The sequence below is a fragment of the Schistocerca serialis genome, chromosome 10 (genome assembly GCF_023864345.2).
Source record: "Schistocerca serialis cubense isolate TAMUIC-IGC-003099 chromosome 10, iqSchSeri2.2, whole genome shotgun sequence".
Classification (NCBI taxonomy): Eukaryota; Metazoa; Arthropoda; class Insecta; order Orthoptera; family Acrididae; genus Schistocerca; species Schistocerca serialis.
In genome coordinates, this window is record NC_064647.1 from 153,599,440 (window position 1) to 153,617,942 (window position 18,503).

General features: G+C 43.7%; 1 protein-coding gene across 2 annotated transcripts in view; it reads left to right on the plus strand.

Moving 5' to 3' along the window:
* The window catches only part of LOC126424852 (connectin-like), a 746,266-nt gene that overhangs the window by 285,756 nt on the left and 442,007 nt on the right, over positions 1 to 18,503 (plus strand). The window lies entirely within an intron of this gene.

Below are 18,503 nucleotides of genomic sequence, written 5' to 3' on the forward strand. Positions count from 1 at the left end.
CCATTTAATTGCGCTTAAACTTCGCCGAAGTTTCAATGTTTGGGAAATGTACGGGCGTGATGGGGACACCGGTACGTACTGCTACGAACTTCTAACGTGGAAATATGGTCCAGCAGGGCTTGTAACTGGGCCTCCTCTCAATCCTCTGGATGAGGATGATGAGGATAATGAGGAGTAGGATGAGGAGGAGATTAGCGTTTAACGTCCCGTCGACAACGAGGTCATTAGAGACTCAGCACAGGCTCGGATTAGGGAAGGATGGGAAAGGAAATCGGCCGTGGGCTTTGAAAGTGAACATCCTAGCATTTGCCTGAACTGATTGAGAGAAATCGCGGAAAACCTAAATCAGAATGGCTGGACGTGGGTTTGAACCGTCGTCGTCCCTAATGCGAGTCCAGTCTGCTAACCACTGCGTCAGCTCGCTCGATCAGTCCTTTGGAGTCTTCCGTCTTGGGACGAAATGGTTCAAATAGTACTGAGCACTATGGGACTTAACACCTAAGTTCAAAATTACCCTAAACTAAGAATTACTTAAACCTAAGTAACCTAAGGACACAACACACATCCATGCCCGAGGCAAGATTCGTATTAGCGACCGTAGCAGTCGCGTGGTTCCGAACTGAAGCACCTAGAACCGCTCGGCCACAGCGGCTGGCGTCTTTGGATGTCTCATAGGAGTACAAACCAGCAGTTAACAAGGCTGAAGAACTGGAGTAGCAATTTGTACAGTCTTATCACACTATAGGAGATGATCAAGGGCTCTTTGACACAGTTCATAACTCACAGTAGAGGTGAATGCTATATTGCATCAAAATGCGAGGACGCGTCAAAAAACTCGTTCAGTACAGCAAATTCTAGCACGTGGCGTGCTGAATTAGTAATGTATTTCTGGTTATGTTAGGCGCTGGGTGAAGTTTGAGCCCAATGTACGCGAACGTAACAGAAAAGTTTACGTCTATAATGTATTTCTGTTACATGTGTGGTGCACTCATAGTTTTGTAGCTGTTTGTGTACGTAATGGAACTGAAACTTCGACATGAGCTGCAGTCCAGCATTGAAATAAATCCAATGGCAACAAAACGAAACTTCATGTCAGACTGGGACTCGAACCACAACTTCCCATTTACCACGAGCGGTCGCCATAACCACCTCGGCTATCTGAGCGCGCTTCTCGTTCAATCCAAATTCCCGTATGTCGCATATTCTGACGTGTCCGAAAGAACAGACACCACACGTATAAATGTATGTACCTCGACAGCAAATAATGATAGCTTCAGTGCGGACGAATCCTTTGTTCGACCTTTTGTGGGAATTGGGTGGTACTGTGAGCGCATGTAGTTTGCAATATATGGTAATTAGGACTGGACAGGAAGCAGCTCGGATAGCTCAGGCGGTTAAAGCGACTGCTCGCAGTAAGTGAGAAATACGGCTTCGAGTGCTGGTCCAGCACAAATTTACACTTGTCGCTGTTGGATGTGGAATGTCTCTGTTTTTTCATCTTCTTTTTATAATTGTGTCCGTTACCCTACATTTCCATCTAGTTTTGCTTACGTTGTTAATCTTAAGCAAAAGATGGAGGTTTTGACCCCACGTCATAAGTCACAACCGGCCGTGATGGCCAAGCGGTTCTAGGCGCTACAGTCTGGAACCGCTCGACCGCTACGGTCGCAGGTTCGGATCCTGCCTCGGGCATGGATGTTTGTGATTCCCTTAGGTTAGCTAGGTTTAAGTAGTTCTAAGTTCTATGGGACTGATGACCGCAGAAGTTAAGTCCCATAGTGCTCAGAGCCATCTGAACCATCACAAGTCACATAAGTCAAAAATAACAATAGCGTGTTCGGAAACAGTCTGAGAAGCTTGTATGGATGTTGTAGGGTAGGCTGTACTGAGAAATACATGTTAAGAAAGTAATTAAGTACTGTACACCATTTTGAATTCATTAGCAGTGAACATAGACAATCAAGCCATTGCGTGTTCAAGTGGCCCACCGTAGACAGTGTCTCGAAATGTTCTCTTCATTTGTTTTCCTGAAACTGAGTAAAAGAGTGATACAGAAATTGGACATGGGATGACAGTAACGATTGAGCCCAAGCCAAAACCTGAAATGTCTCGTGCGCTATCTTCTACGCTTTAGAACAACTGACACTAACTGTATCTGGTCGTCCACATGACTGTAGCTAAGTTCAATTGTCATTAACTTAGAAATGGCGCTACGTATAGAAGTTTTCCCTTTACAGCTATTTCTCAGCGTAATCTACCCCGCAACAACCTCACAAGCTTTCCAGCTTTTTTCTGACCATCCTGTATGTAAATGCAGGTTCAGTCAGCTGGCATGAGTTTAACAACAGAGGTCATGTTAAAATTATATTATAAAATGATTGTATTATAAAATATATAAATTATATGATAAAATTGTAGAATATCAAATAATGTAAAAATTCTCATTGAAACATTAATATTGCAGAACAAAGGGTATGTAAAATGTAATCGGCATAAAATAGTAAAATTACAAAATGGAGCAAGGGGGATTGCGAGAGGGCAAAGAAGGCAAGGAAGGGGCGAAGGGAGGAATAGTGGTAAGGATACTATGGGTTTAACAAAACTGGGTCTTGTATTATAATTGAGAAAAATCGATTACGTAAACAACCATATGTTAAAATACCAGATTGGATGCTTAAAATCATTAAAGTAGGGAAAACTGAATTATTATCTTCAGGCATTCAAAATGTGAAACTTTGAATGTATAAAGTCATAAGGTTCCGAAATCATAAAAATAAAACTGTATAATTCTTTTTCGTTAATATATTAAGAGTACAGGCCTAGAAAAAGGGCAGCATAAATAGTGAAAGACATAGGGATCGTAAAATTATGAATGTGGAGTTATGTAGAGGGCCGAGAATTGCATGATATGGCATTATATATTATGAACTTAAAAAAAATTAAAGTGTAAAACTGTAAAAAATATAAAACAATAAATTAAGAAAGTGAAAGTATGTGAAGCAACTAAAGTTAGTGCGAACATTGTATGACAGTTAGGGTTCATTGTATTAGCTCCTGCTTGGTGGCGTTGTATAGCACACAGTTTTCAGTACAGTGAGTACGAAAGCCAGTCTGCACGCCGGCCTGCTGCTGGGAAGGTGTGCGGTGTCAGCTGATGCGCTGCCGCTGTCTCTACTCAGAGAGTGTGCTGCGGTGAGATGGATGGTTGGAACAGGCTTTAAAAGTCTGTACGAAAATGCATGAAACGTGGACTGTGGAAAACCTGGAAGAAATTTCTGAGGATGTACGTCTGGAGTACAGCATTGTATGGTAGTGAAACATGGACTGTGGGAAAACCGAAACAGAAGAGAATCGAAGCATTTGAGGTGTAGTGCTACAGACAAATGTTGAAAATTAGGTGGACTGATAAGGTAAGGAATGAGGAGGTTCTACGCAGAATCGGAGGGGAAAGGAGTATGAGGAAAATACTGACAAGGAGAAGACACAGGATGATACGACATCTGTTAAGACATCAGGTAATGACTTCCAGGGCGCTAGAGTGAGATGAAGAGGTTGGCACTGCAGAGGAAATCGTCGAGGGCCGCATCAGATCAGTCAGAAAACTGACGACACACAAAAATAATGTGTTGCCAGGCTCTTGAAGACGGGCTCTAAAAATCTAAATTTCTTCCAACATTGTCAGGAGGTGCCCCTTATGTTCTTTGTGCAGCACTTCCAAATGCGTATCGATAATTTCAAGGGTTCACTAAGTGATCAAAAGTATCCAGACACGTGGCTGAAAATGACTTAAGTTCTTGGCGCCCTAAATTGGTAATGCGGGAATTCAGTATGGTGTTGGCCCACATTTCAGCCTTGAAGACAGCTTCCACTCTCGCAGGCATAAGTTAAATCACGGGCTGTGGAAGATTTCTTGGGGAATGGCAGCCCATTCTTCATGGACTGCTGCTCTGAGGAGCGGTATCGATGTCGGTCGGTGAGGCCTGGCACGAAGTCGGCGTTCCAAAACATCCCAAAGGTATTCTGTTGGATTGAGGTCAGGACTCTGTGCAGGCCAGTACATTACACTTATATTACTGTCGTGTAACAACTTCGCCACAGGCCGTGCATTATGAACAGGTGTTCGATCGTGTTGAAAGATGCAATCGCCATCCCCATATTTCCTTTCCACAGTGGCAATCAAGAAGACGCTTAAATCATCAGTGTACGGCTGTACTGTGATAGTGCTACGCAAAACAACAAGGGGTGCAAGCCCCTCCATGAAAAACATGACCACACCATAACACCACCGCCTCCGAATTTTACTGTTTACACAGTGCAGTTGAGAGATATATACCACATAAATTAAAAAGTGATGGTTCTGATCCCCCATGGTACACTAAACGGGTCAGATCGCTGTTGCAGAAGCAACGAAATAAAGCATGCCAGATTTAAAAGAACACAAAATCCCGAAGATTGGCAAAGTTTAGCAGAAGTTCGGAATATAGCGTGTACTTCAATATGTGATGCTTTTAATAATTTCCTCAACGAAACTCGGAATCTGGCAGAAAACCCAAAGAGAGTCTGGTCATATGTAAAGCACACCTGTGGAAAGACGCAATCAGTACCTTCACCGCGCGATAACAACGGTAAAGTCACTGATGACAGTGCCACCAAAGCAGAGTCATTAAACACGGTTTTCCGAAACTCCTTTATCAATGAAGCCGAAGTAAATATTCCCGAATTCCAATCAAGAACAACTGCGAAGATGAGAAACATAGCACTAGATATCCCCGGTGTAGCAAAGCAGCTTAAATCACTTAATAAAGGCATGGCCTCCGGTACAGATTGTATACCAGTCAGGTTCCTTTCAGAGTATGCAGATGCAATAACTTCATATTTAGCAATTATATACAACCACTCGCTCACAGAACGTTCCATACCTAAAGACTGGAACGTTGCCCAAGTCACACCAATGCCCAGAAAGGGAAGTAGGAGTAATCAGCTGAATTACCGGCCCAAATCACTAACGCCGATTTGCAGTAGGTTCAAAATGGCTCTGAGCACTATGGTACTTAACTTCTGAGGTCATCAGTCCAATAGAACTTAGAACTACTTAGAACTAACTAACCTAGGGACGTCACACACATCCATGCCCGAGGCAGGATTCGAACCTGCGACCGTAGTGGTCGCGCGGTTCCAGACTGTAGAGCCTGGAACGGCTCGGCCACTCCGGCCGGCGATTTGCAGTAGGGTCTTGGAACATATACTGTATTCGAACATTATGAAGTACCTCGAACAAAACGATTTACTGACACATAGTCAGCACGGTTTCAGAAATTATCGTTCTTGCGGAACACAACTAGCTCTAACGAGTGCCGTCGACAGGGGACGTCAAATTGACTCCATGTTTTTGGATTTTCGGAAGGCTTTCGACACCGTTCCTCACAAGCGTCTTCTAACCAAACTGCGTGCCTATGGAATATCGCCTCAGTTGTGCGACTGGATTAGTTAATTTCTATCAGATTGGTCACAGTTCGTAGTAATAGATGGAAAGTCATCGAGTAAAACAGAGGAAATATCCGGCGTTCACCAAGGAAGTGTTATAGGCCCTCTATTGTTCGTGAGCTATATCAACGACATAAGAGACAATCTGAGTAGCCGTCTTAGATTATTTGAGGATGATGCAGTCATTTGCCGTCTTTTAAAGTCACCAGATGACCAAAAAGAATTACATTTACTAATACCCTAAATTGGAACGATCACAGAGATAAGTTGTGGGTGTAGCAAACCAAAGACTGCGATTCATTGGCAAAACACTTAGAAGGTGCAACAGATCTACTAAAGAGACGGCTTACACTACACTTGTCCGCCCTATTCTGGAGTACAGCTGTGCGGCGTGCGGCGTGGGATCCGCATCAGGTGGGACTGGCGGATGGCATCGAAAAAGTACAAAGAAGGGCAGCTCGTTTTGTATTATCGCGAAACAGGGGAGATAGTGTCACAGACATGATACGTGAATTGGAGTGGCAATCATTAAGAAAAGGCGTTTTTCGTTGCGACGGGATCTTCTCATGAAATTTCAATCACCAGTTTTTTCCTCCGATTGCGAAAACATTCCGTTGGCACCCACCTACATAGGGAGAAATGATAATCATGATAAAATAAGAGAAATCAGGGCTCGCAGGGAAAAATTCAAGTGCTCGTTTATGCCGCGTACCGCTCGAGAGTGGAACGGTAGAGAGACAGAGTGAAGGTGGTTCATTGAACACTCTGCTAGGCACTTAATTGTGAACTGCAGACTAAGCACATAGATGTAGATGTAAACACGCTGGCAGATGAAGTTCACAGGACATCCGCCATATCCACACCCTATCATCGGATCGCCACATTGTGTACCGTGAGTCGTCACTCACAACGTTTTTCCACTGTTCAATCATCTAATGTTTACGCTCCTTGCACCAAGCGAGGCATCATTTAGCGTTTACACTCGTGATGTGTGGTTTGTAAGCAGCCGCTTGACCATGAAATCCAAGTTTTCTCATCTCCCGTCTGTCATAATGGATCCTAATGCAGTTTGGGATTCGTGAGTGATGGTCTGGATAGATGTTTGCCTATTACACGTTACGACCCACATCAACTGTCGACGGTCTCTGTCCGTCAACAGACGAGGTCGGCCTGTACGCATTTGTAGTGTAAATGTCCCTTCAAGTTCCCACTTCGGTATCACATCGGAAACAGTGGACCTAGGCATGCTCAAGAGCGTGGAAATCTCGCATACAGATGTATGACACAACTGATACCCCATCACCTGACCACGTTCGAAGTCAGTGAGTTCTACGCAGCGCCCCATTCTGCTCTCTCACGATGTCTAATAACTGCTGAGGTCACTGATATGGAGTACCTGGCAGTAGGTGACAGCACAATGCGCCTAATATGGTAAACGTATTTTTAGGGTGTCTCCAGATACTTTTGATCACATAGTGTATGTTTTGATTTTTAAAGACTCTTAGTAAACGTTGTTTTATTAGTTTGAATCGAAGCATGGTCTTTGAACTGTATTTCAAACGTCATGCGTGTTTGAACCATGAAATCGTCTGGACAGTTGCCACACTTTAGTCTATATGTACCTTTGTCGCGAATTTCGAAGCTTTTCTGAGTGAATAACGTCATTAGTTGTAAACCCTACCCGTAAACTGGTACTGCTAAATTGTCTAGTAATAATACCTGATACATGTTTGTTATAGCTTATGAGCATGTTCTTGTCTTCCTGATTTCCTATTACTTTCCCCCAGCATTATTTGAAACACTGACCACAGCTGCAAAACACAGTACTCTTATATGTGGTTCTGAGTAGACAACCAGGTTGCTGACGCAACTACTTAGGTAAATTGTACATCTATGTACAATTACTTTCTTTTCTGCTAACTGCAAAAAGTTAGGAGGTACATACGTTCTTTTACTTTGTTTTGGATCTCCAGAGTGATCGGAAAATTTATTCTAATACGTGCTGTTGAGGCGACACAGTAAATTAGAATTATCTTAAATATCAATACAGTTGCCGAATTTCTCAAGTCGATTATGTCGGCTGTACTGATTTCTATGTGAATCTGAAGTTTAACTACTACCAAAATTTCGGCCCGGAAGCGGGTGAAAAAAGAAAACCATGAAAAACTGAGACTTTCATCTTTTTTTTCGCTTATAACTTGGAAACGATGCTGTTTACGGTGATGCTGACTTTTTCTGGAATTAAAGAGAACGTTACCCACATACATTCTCATTTTGTAGACAAATGAAGTGAACGCCAGAGCAGTGGTGCACGAAGCGCAAAGAGGATGAAACATCTTAGAAATTACTTTAAAATTATTGAAGAAAATATATACCATTATGATAGTTATTCTTATCATTATTACCTTATGCTAAATAAAGCATAATTAGCCGGCCGGGGTAGCCGATCGGTTCTAGGCGCTACAGTGTGGAACCGTGCGACCGCTACGGTCGCAGGTTCGAATCCTGCCTCGGGCATTGGTGTGTGTGATGTCCTTAGGTTAGTTAGGTTTAAGTAGTTCTAAGTTCTAGGGGACTGATGACCTCAGAAGTCCCATAGTGCTCAGAGCCATTTGAACCAGTTGACCTAGAATCATAAAACTTGGCAAGAAACAAGGTTCCACAGTAGAACCAAACGAAAAAAAAATTCGAAAATTGTTAGTTTCTAATTATATCACTCGTTAAATTATTATTTTTGTGTCATTTGCTGTCTGACTGTTCGTTAGTCTGTTAAGATCCCTTTTTCTGGGGAACGAGTTGCCTTGGCGGTGTGAAAAGGTTGAGCATCTACACCTATGCAATCAAAACATACAGTCATTTACGAGAGATATATTGATATTGTGACAGTATCGGTATCGATAATAGGTAAAAATCGTCGAAATGATCGATTCCGGAAATGGATGAATTTTGTACGGAACCTTCGGCGCGCGAGTCACACTTGCAAGTGTCCGGACTTTTCTTTTTGTGGATTTACCTATTTTCAGTTTGACTGCTGTAGTTGGTGAAAAGTGAACATAGAAATTTCAAGTGACTTCCTAGGAATGGCAATGTATTCAATCGAGATATTTGTAACAGCGGACTTAAATACAATTACAGTATTCGCATAGTTAGAGGGCCACAACTGAAGCAAAAAAAAGTATGAAACAGCAGTTTTTTACTCAGCCCTAACTAGTTCACGTATTTTAACTTGCGTACTGTAGCCGGGGCGGCCGAGCGGTTCTAGGCGCAACAGTCTGGACCCGCGTGACCGCTACGGTCGCAGGTTCTAATCCTGCCTCAGACATGGATGTGTTTGATGTCCTTAGGTTAGTTAGGTTTAAATAGTTCTAAGTTCTAGGGGACTGATGACCTCAGAAGTTAAGTCCCATAGTGCTCAGAGTCATTTTTAAAGCATAATTGCCGCGCGGGATTAGCCGTGCGGTCTAGGGCGCTGCAGTCATAGACTGTGCGGCTGATCCCGGCAGAGGTTCGAGTCGTCCCTCGGGCATGTGTGTGTGTGTGTGTGTGTGTGTGTGTGTGTGTGTGTGTGTGTGTGTGTTTGTCCCTGGGATAATTTAGGTTAAGTAGTGTGTAAGCTTAGGCACTGATGACCTTAGCAGTTACGTCCCATAAGGTTTCACACACAATTGAACATTTTTAAAGCATAATTATTGTATCATTCACATATGTTACTTAATAGCCTTTTAACTGTAGGGGTGATGAAAGCGTAACGTTTCAATTAACATTGTTGTTGTTGTTGTGGTCTTCAGTCCTGAGACTAGTTTGATGCAGCTCTCCATGCTACTCTATCCCGTGCAAGCCCTTTCATCCCCCAGTACCTACTGCAACCTACATCCTTCTGAATCTGCTTAGTGTATTCATCTCTTGGTCTCCCTCTACGATTTTTACCCTCCACGCTGCCCTCCAATACTAAATTGGTGATCCCTTGATGCCTCAGAACATGTCCTACCAACCGATCCCTTCTTCTGGTCAAGTTGCGCCACAAACTTCTCTTCTCCCCAATCCTATTCAATACTTCCTCATTAGTTATGTGATCTACCCATCTAATCTTCATCATTCTTCTGTAGCACCACATTTCGAAAGCTTCTATTCTCTTCTTGTCCAAACTATTTATCGTCCATGTTTCACTTCCATACATGGCTACACTCCATACAAATACTTTCAGAAATGACTTCCTGACACTTAAATCAATACTGGATGTTAACAAATTTCTCTTCTTCAGAAACGCTTTCCTTGCCATTGCCAGCCTACATTTTATATCCTCTCTACTTCGACCATCATCAGTTATTTTGCTCCCCAAATAGCAAAACTCCTTTACTACTTTAAGTGCCTCATTTCCTAATCTAATTCCCTCAGCATCACCCGACTTAATTAGACTACATTCCATTATCCTTGTTTTGCTTTTGTTGATGTTCATCTTATATCCTCCTTTCAAGACACTGTCCATTCCATTCAACTGCTCTTCCAAGTCCTTTGCTGTCTCTGACACAATTACAATGTCATCGGCGAACCTCAAAGTTTTTATTTCTTCTCCATGAATTTTAATACCTACTCCGAATTTTTCTTTTGTTTCCTTTACTGCTTGCTCAATATACAGATTGAACAACATCGGGGAGAGGCTACAACCATGTCTTACTCCCTTCCCAACCACTGCTTCCCTTTCATGTCCCTCGACTCTTATAACTGCCATCTGGTTTCTGTACAAATTGTAAATAGCCTTTCGCTCCCTGTATTTTACCCCTGCCACCTTTAGAATTTGAAAGAGAGTATTCCAGTCAACATTGTCAAAAGCTTTCTCTAAGTCTACAAATGCTAGAAACGTAGGTTTGCCTTTCCTTAATCTTTCTTCTAAGATAAGTCGTAAGGTCAGTATTGCCTCACGTGTTCCAGTGTTTCTACGGAATCCAAACTGATCTTCCCCGAGGTTGGCCTCCACTAGTTTTTCCATTCGTCTGTAAAGAATTCGTGTTAGTATTTTGCAGCTGTGACTTATTAAGCTGATAGTTCGGTAATTTTCACATCTGTCAACACCTGCTTTCTTTGGGATTGGAATTATTATATTCTTCTTGAAGTCTGAGGGTATTTCGCCTGTCTCATACATCTTCCTCACCAGATGGTAGAGTTTTGTCAGGACTGGCTCTCCCACGGCCGTCAGTAGTTCCAACGGAATATTGTCTACTCCGGGGGCTTTGTTTCGACTCAGGTCTTTCAGTGCTCTGTCAAACTCTTCACGCAGTATCATATCTCCCATTTCATCTTCATCTACATCCTCTTCCATTTCCATAATATTGTCCTCAAGTACATCGCCCTTGTATAGACCCTCTATATACTCCTTCCACCTTTCTGCTTTCCCTTCTTTGCTTAGAACTGGGTTTCCATCTGAGCTCTTGATATTCATACAAGTCGTTCTCTTATCTCCAAAGGTCTCTTTAATTTTCCTGTAGGCGGTATCTATCTTACCCCTAGTGAGATAGGCCTCTACATCCTTACATTTGTCCTCTAGCCATCCCTGCTTAGCCATTTTGCACTTCCTGTCGATCCATTTTTGAGACGTTTGTATTCCTTTTTGCCTGTTTCACTTACTGCATTTTTATATTTTCTCCTTTCATCAATTAAATTCAATATTTCTTCTGTTACCCAAGAATTTCTACTAGCCCTCGTCTTTTTACCTACTTGATCCTCTGCTGCCTTCACTACTTCATCCCTCAAAGCTACCCATTCTTCTTCTACTGTATTTATTTCCCCCATTCCTGTCAATTGCTCCCTTATGCTCTCCCTGAATCTCTGTACAACCTCTGGTTCCTTTAGTTTATCCAGGTCCCATCTCCTTAATTCCCACCTTTTTGCAGTTTCTTCAGTTTTAATCTACAGGTCATAACCAATAGATTGTGGTCAGAGTCCACATCTGCCCCTGGAAATGTCTTACAATTTAAAACCTGGTTCCTAAATCTCTGTCTTACCATTATATAGTCTATCTGATACCTTTTAGTATCTCCAGGGTTCTTCCATGTATACAACCTTCTTTCATGATTCTTAAACCAAGTGTTAGTTATGATTATGTTGTGCTCTGTGCAAAATTCGACCAGGCGGCTTCCTCTTTCATTTCTGTCCCCCAATCCATATTCACCTACTATGTTTCCTTCTCTCCCTTTTCCTACACTCGAATTCCAGTCACCCATGACTATTAAATTTTCGTCTCCCTTCACAATCTGAATAATTTCTTTTACTTCATCATACATTTCTTCAATTTCTTCGTCATCTGCAGAGCTAGTTGGCATATAAACTTGTACTACTGTAGTAGGTGTGGGCTTCGTATCTATCTTGGCCACAATAATGCGTTCACTATGCTGTTTGTAGTAGCTTACCCGCATTCCTATTTTCCTATTCATTATTAAACCTACTCCTGCATTACCCCTATTTGATTTTGTGTTTATAACCCTGTAGTCACCTGACCAGAAGTCTTGTTCCTCCTGCCACCGAACTTCACTAATTCCCACTATATCTAACTTCAACCTATCCATTTCCCTTTTTAAATTTTCTAACCTACCTGCCCGATTAAGGGATCTGACATTCCACGCTCCGATCCGTAGAACGCCAGTTTTCTTTCTCCTGATAACGACATCCTCTTGAGTAGTCCCCGCCCGGAGATCCGAATGGGGGACTATTTTACCTCCGGAATATTTTACCCAAGAGGACGCCATCATCATGTAATCATACAGTAAAGCTGCATGCCCTCGGGAAAAATTACGGCTGTAGTTTCCCCTTGCTTTCAGCCGTTCGCAGTACCGGCACGGCAATGCCGTTTTGGTTATTGCTACAAGGCCAGCTCAGTCAATCATCCAGACTGTTGTCCTTGCAACTACTGAAAAGGCTGCTGCCCCTCTTCAGGAACCACACGTTTGTCTGGCCTCTCAACAGATACCCCTCCGTTGTGGTTGCACCTACGGTACGGCTATCTGTATCGCTGAGGCACGCAAGCCTCCCCACCAACGGCAAGGTCCATGGTTCATGGGGGGGGGGGGGGGCAATTAACATTATGTCATAGCATATTGAGGAACGAGGACTTGGGTTTTGGTTGTAGCGATGGAAATTACTCGGAGTTCAAACTGTACGCCACATGGTTAGTCTGACGGAGAAAATGACTCAGGCTTATTTTCTGAAAATTTTCATCCTTTTTACTTCACTCATTGTCAGTTTTGTTGAAAATTGCTCCGTTTCTGGGATACCAGCGAAAACCTTAAAAAAGTCCAAATTTTTCGTATTTATTTCCAATCTTGACTGACTTCCGCGCCGAAATTTTAGTGTTCACCACAGGAAAAGTTACAATATTTAGACGACCGATTACGGCATCTTATTAATGCCATCTTCAGGGTCCTATGCACCGCCTGTATAGAGAATCGGATACAGCAGTACTTGCTTATTTGGTGTCATCAGTATCTGGATTCCATTAATTCGTTTTTGGAGGGTTTACTTCGAAGACTGTCCAGTATCCACCATGGAACAAGAGAGATTGAAATTTTTAGTGGGGCTTTGATAATTCGGATCGAGCACTCTCGAAAATATATAGAAGGATTGTCAAAAAAGCTTCTACAAAATGTTCCACTAAGAATCACCATTTGACTGGACTACTAGAACAGCATTCATCACATGTATTCCCCGACAACGATATTACTGTACTTGGCATTCCATGCCCGTTTTCGAAACCACGCGTTGGCGTTACAGTAAACAAGTACAAAAATGGCTCTGAGCACTATGGGACTTAGCATCTGAGGTCATCAGTCCCCTAAACTTAGAACTACTTAAACCTAACCAACCTAAGGACATCACACACATCCATGCCCGAGGCAGGATTCGAACCTGCGACCGTAGCAGCCGCGTGGTTCCGAACAAGCGCCTAGAACCACTTTGTCACTGCGGCCGGGAAACAAGTACAGTTGTGGCTAAGGAAACGTAACTCACAGCGTGTGATTTCGTGGCAGTACTGCATATATACTGACAAAACCCACCAGGGTAGCCGAGAGCGCTAATGCGCTGCTTCCTGGACTCGGGTAGGCGCGCTGGCCACGCATCGAATGCGCCAGGCGGATTAAAGACGATGGCTGGTCTAGATGTGGTTTTTAGGCGGTTTTCCACATCACGGTAGTTGAATACCGGGCAGGTCCCCAAGTTCTGCCTCAGTTACACGGCTCGCCGACATCTGACCACATTCGCACTATTCCATAGATTATACTAGACGCAAACAGTTGGGGTACACTAATTCCTTCCCGGAGGGTACAGGGTGGAGACAGGAAGGGCATCTGGCTACCTCTTAACATTAACATGCCACATCCGATGAACCAGCAGAGCCCGCAAGACGGAATGAATGCTCCGAAATACACTTACAAGCCAAAACATCACTGCCAACCGCGACGCTGGACGCCTTGTGGCGTTGTGGGCATATGATAAGGTAACAGAAGTACGTAAGCGGAATAGACAGGGACGGGGGGATCAACCTATCGAAGATATAGGTTGCAAAGTGGGAAATTCGTTCTCAAAGAGCGATTATAGCATAGAGACTGTGAATGAGTATCTCGAAACCGGCGAAGCTGGTCGAATTTTCACGTGCTATTCTCGTGAGCATCTACAGAAGGAGGTAGAAGAACTGGGAAATACCATTAGGCTGTAAATGGCTAAATGACTGAACGCCCACTACTCTACAAAGAACGTGGGGTTCGGAGGTCTGTCTGCTCTTAAAGTACGATAGATGGTGATCAGTGGCATCTCTACGTCTGCCCCCGGTAGCTGAGTGGTCAGCGTGACAGAATGTCAGTTCAAATGGCCAGGGTTCGATTCCCGGCTGGGTCGGAGGTTTTGTCCTCTCAGGGATTGGGTGTTGTGTTCATCCCCATCGACGCGCAAGTCGCCCAAGTGGCGTCAAATCGAAAGACTTGCACCAGGCGAACGGTCTACACGAAGCGAGGCCCTCGTCACACGACATTAAAATTAAAAGTGGCATCTCTGCTCACAGAGCACATTACTGGTGCTCGCAGAAGTCTTTTGGAGTACGCCATTTACTGTACATCGCAGGGGACCATCCATACGTGTTCAGATGTTGACCCAGCGACATCGTCAGCTATGGTTGCAGTGGGCACGGGACTATCGGATTCGACCGTCGATCGATGGAAACGTGTCGGCTCTTCGGGTGAATTACCCTTTTGCTACATTAGATCGACGGTCGTTTCCGCAAACACCGTCATAGAGGTGAACAGCGGCTCGAAACGTGCAGCGCGCCACAGACAGCAGTATTATGGTACGGTAGACATTCTTCTGCGCTTGCATGGGACCTGTGGTAGTAATAAAAGACATGCTGACAGCTGCGAATCAGCTGTGTCCCTTCATGCTGGATGTATTACACGACAGCGATGCCATCTTTCAGGAGTGTATTGTCCGTGTCTCGGAGCTTGAACCGTGCTACAGTGCTGTGAGGAGCTTTATAGTGAGCTGACGTAAATGTCTCGGTGACAAAATTCGCCTGATGTAAATCCTATGGAACCCATGTGGGTCGCTACTGGGTGCTTCACCGAGTACGAAAATCAGCAGCGCGTTGCTTACCGGAATTATGTGACTTCTGTGTAGATATACAGCAGGGTGGTCCATTGATCGTGGCAGGACAAATATCTCACGAAGTAAGCTTCAAACGAAAAACCTACAAAGAACGAAACTTCTCTAGCTTGAAGGGGGAAACCAGATGGCGCTATGGTTGGCCCGCTAGATGGCTCTGCCATAGGTCAAACGGATATCACTACGTTTATTTTAAATAGGAATCCCCATTTTTTATTACAAATTCGTGTAGTACGTAAAGAGATATGAATGTTTTAGTTGGACATCTTTTTTCGCTTTGTGATGGATGGCGCTGTAACAGTCTCAAACTTATGGCTCACAATTTTAGACGAACTGTTGGTAACAGGTAGGTTTTTAAAATTAAAATAAGAACATATGTACGTTCGAACATTTTATTTCGGTTGTTCCAATGTGATACATGTACCCTTGTGAACTTATCATTTCTGAGAACGCAAGCTGTTACAGCGTGATTACCTATAAATACAACATTAACGCAATAAATGCTCAAAATGATGTCCGTCAACCTCCATGCATTTGACAATACGTGTAACGTCATTCCTGTCAACAGCGAGTTATTCGCCTACCGTAATGTTCGCACATCCATCGACAATGCGCTGAGGCGTGTTGTCAGGGGTTGTTGGTGGATGAAGATAGCATATATCCTTCAACTTTCTCCACAGAACGAAATCCGGGGACGTCAGATCCGGTGAACGTGCGAGCCATGGTATGGTCCTTAGACGACCAATCCACCTGTCATGAAATATGCTATTCAATACCGCTTCAACCGCACGCGAGCTATGTGCCGGACATCCATCTTGTTGGAAGTACATCGCCATTCTGTCATGCAGTGAAACATCTTGTAGTAGCATCGGTGCAACATTACGTAGGAAATCAGCATACACTGAACCATTTAGATTGCCATCGAGAAAATGGGGGCCAATTATCCTTCCTCCCATAATGCCGCACCATACAGTAATCCGCCAAGGTCGCTGATGTTCCACTTGTCGCAGCCATCGTGGATTTTCCTTTGGCCAATAGTGCATATTATGCCGGTTTACGTTACCGTGGTCGGGGAATGACGCTTCGCCGCTAAATATAACGCGTGCAAAAAATCTGTCATCATCCCGTAATTTCTCTTGTGCCCAGTGGCAGAACTGTACACGACGTTCAAAGTCGTCGCCATGCAATTCCTTGTGCTTAGAAACGTGGTAGGTGTGCAATCGATGTTGATGCAGCATTCTCAACACCGACGTTTTTGAGATTCACGATTCTCGAGCAATTTCTCTGCTACTGATGTGCGGATTAGCCGCGACAGCAGCTAAAACACCTACTTCGGCGTCATCATTTGTTGCAGGTCGTGGCTGACGTTTCACATGTGGCTGGACACTTCCTGTTTCGTTAAATAACGTAACTATTCGGCGAACGGTCCGGACACATGGATGATGTCGTCCAGGATACCGAGCAGCATACATAGCACACGCTCGTTGGTCATTTTGATTACAGTAGCTATACACAACTCGATATCGACCTTTTCTGCATTTGGTAAACGGTCCATTTTAACACGGGTAGTGTATCACGAAGCAAATGTGGCGGAATGTTACGTGAAACCATGTACTTATACGTTTGTGACTATTACAGCGCCATCTGTCACAAAGCGAAAAAAGTGGTCCAACTAAAACATTCATACGAGGGTTGTTTTTTAAGTAAGGGCCGTATTTATTTTTAAAAAAAAGATACAAATACTTTTGTAAAAAAACTTTTATTTTCTGATTCTACACACTTTTACCTATTTTTCTACATAATCGTCTTGTTTATTTAAGCACTTGTCATACCGTACAACTAAGTTTTTAATTCCCTCTTCAAAGAATTCGGCCGCCTGCTCCGACAGCCAAGAGTTCACAGCCGCTTTCACTTCATCGTCGTCATTGAAGCGCTGCCCGCCAAGATGGTGTTCCAGGTACCGGAAAAGGTGAAAATCGCTAGGAGCAAGGTCTCGACTGTATGGTGCATGGTCCAAAACTTCACACCCAAAAGAATCAATCAAATCCCGAGTCTTTTGAGAGGTGTGAGGCCTAGCGTTATCGTGCAGAAGCAAAACTCCTTTTGTCAGCATGCTGCGCCTTTTGTTTTGAATTGCTCTGCGGAGCTTCTTTAGAGTTGCACAGTAGGCATCTGAGTTGATTGTCGTTCCTCGTGGCATAAAGTCCACTAGCAAAACACCGCGCCGGTCCCAGAACACAGTTGCCATAATCTTGCGCTTTGACAGCGTCTGTTTGGCTTTGACCTTGACGGGTGAGGTTGTGTGTCCCATTCCATCGATCATCGCTTGCTTTCGGGAGTGATATGGGATACCCATGTTTCATCTCCAGTGACAATTTGACTCAATATGTCATCCCCTTCTTCCTCGTAACGGATCAAAAAGTCCAATGAAGTGGCAAATCTCTTCCCGTTGTGGTCCTCTGTGGGGAGTCTGGGTACCCACCGAGAACACAGTTTCTTAAAGTTTAGGTTTTCAGACATAATTTTGTATAAAACCGAGCTTGAAACTTGTGGAAATTCCAAACAAAGAGTGGAAATTGTCAGTCTTCTGTCCTCACGAATCTTTGTTCCGACTGCAGCCACCTCGCACCAAATCATCAGTGATCACAGAGGGCCGGCCTGAGCGTTCTTCGTCATGGACGTTTTGACGGCCATTTTTAAACTCTCTAGCCCATTGACACACTTTACGTTCACTCATTGCATTCAAGCCATAAACTTCTGTTAACTGACGATGAATTTCTGCAGCTGATAGGCTTCTAGCGGTCGAAAAACGTATCACTGACCGTATCTCACACGCGGCGGGCGATTCAATAATCGTAAACATTATAAAGTAGCACAGCGATGCGTACACGTCAGCTACAGAGCTGCAACTTGCATCAGTGTGAACGGGAAGGATGCCGGCAAGTGGCGCGGTGGCTTATTGCGGCGTCCGCGCGAACTACGGGACTATAAGCGCGAACGGCCCTTACTTAAAAACAACCCTCGTATTTCTTTACGTACTACACGAATATGTAATAAAAAATGGGGGTTCCTATTTTTAAAAGAAACTCAGTTGATATCCGTTTGGCAGCGCCATCTAGCGAGCGAACCATAGTGCCATCTGGTTTCCCCATTCAAGCTAGACGAGTTTCGTTCTTTGTAGTTTTTTCGTTTGATGATTATTTCGTGAGATATTTGGCCCGGTCACGATCAATGGGCCATCGTGTATAATGCCACATACCTCCACAGGCCTTCATACGCATAATCAATTATGCATTTCGTTCCAAAGATGGACAGACAATCTATTAAGCAGGTGGTCATAATGTTTCTCATCAATGTACTAACAAGTGGGTAAGTGTGTC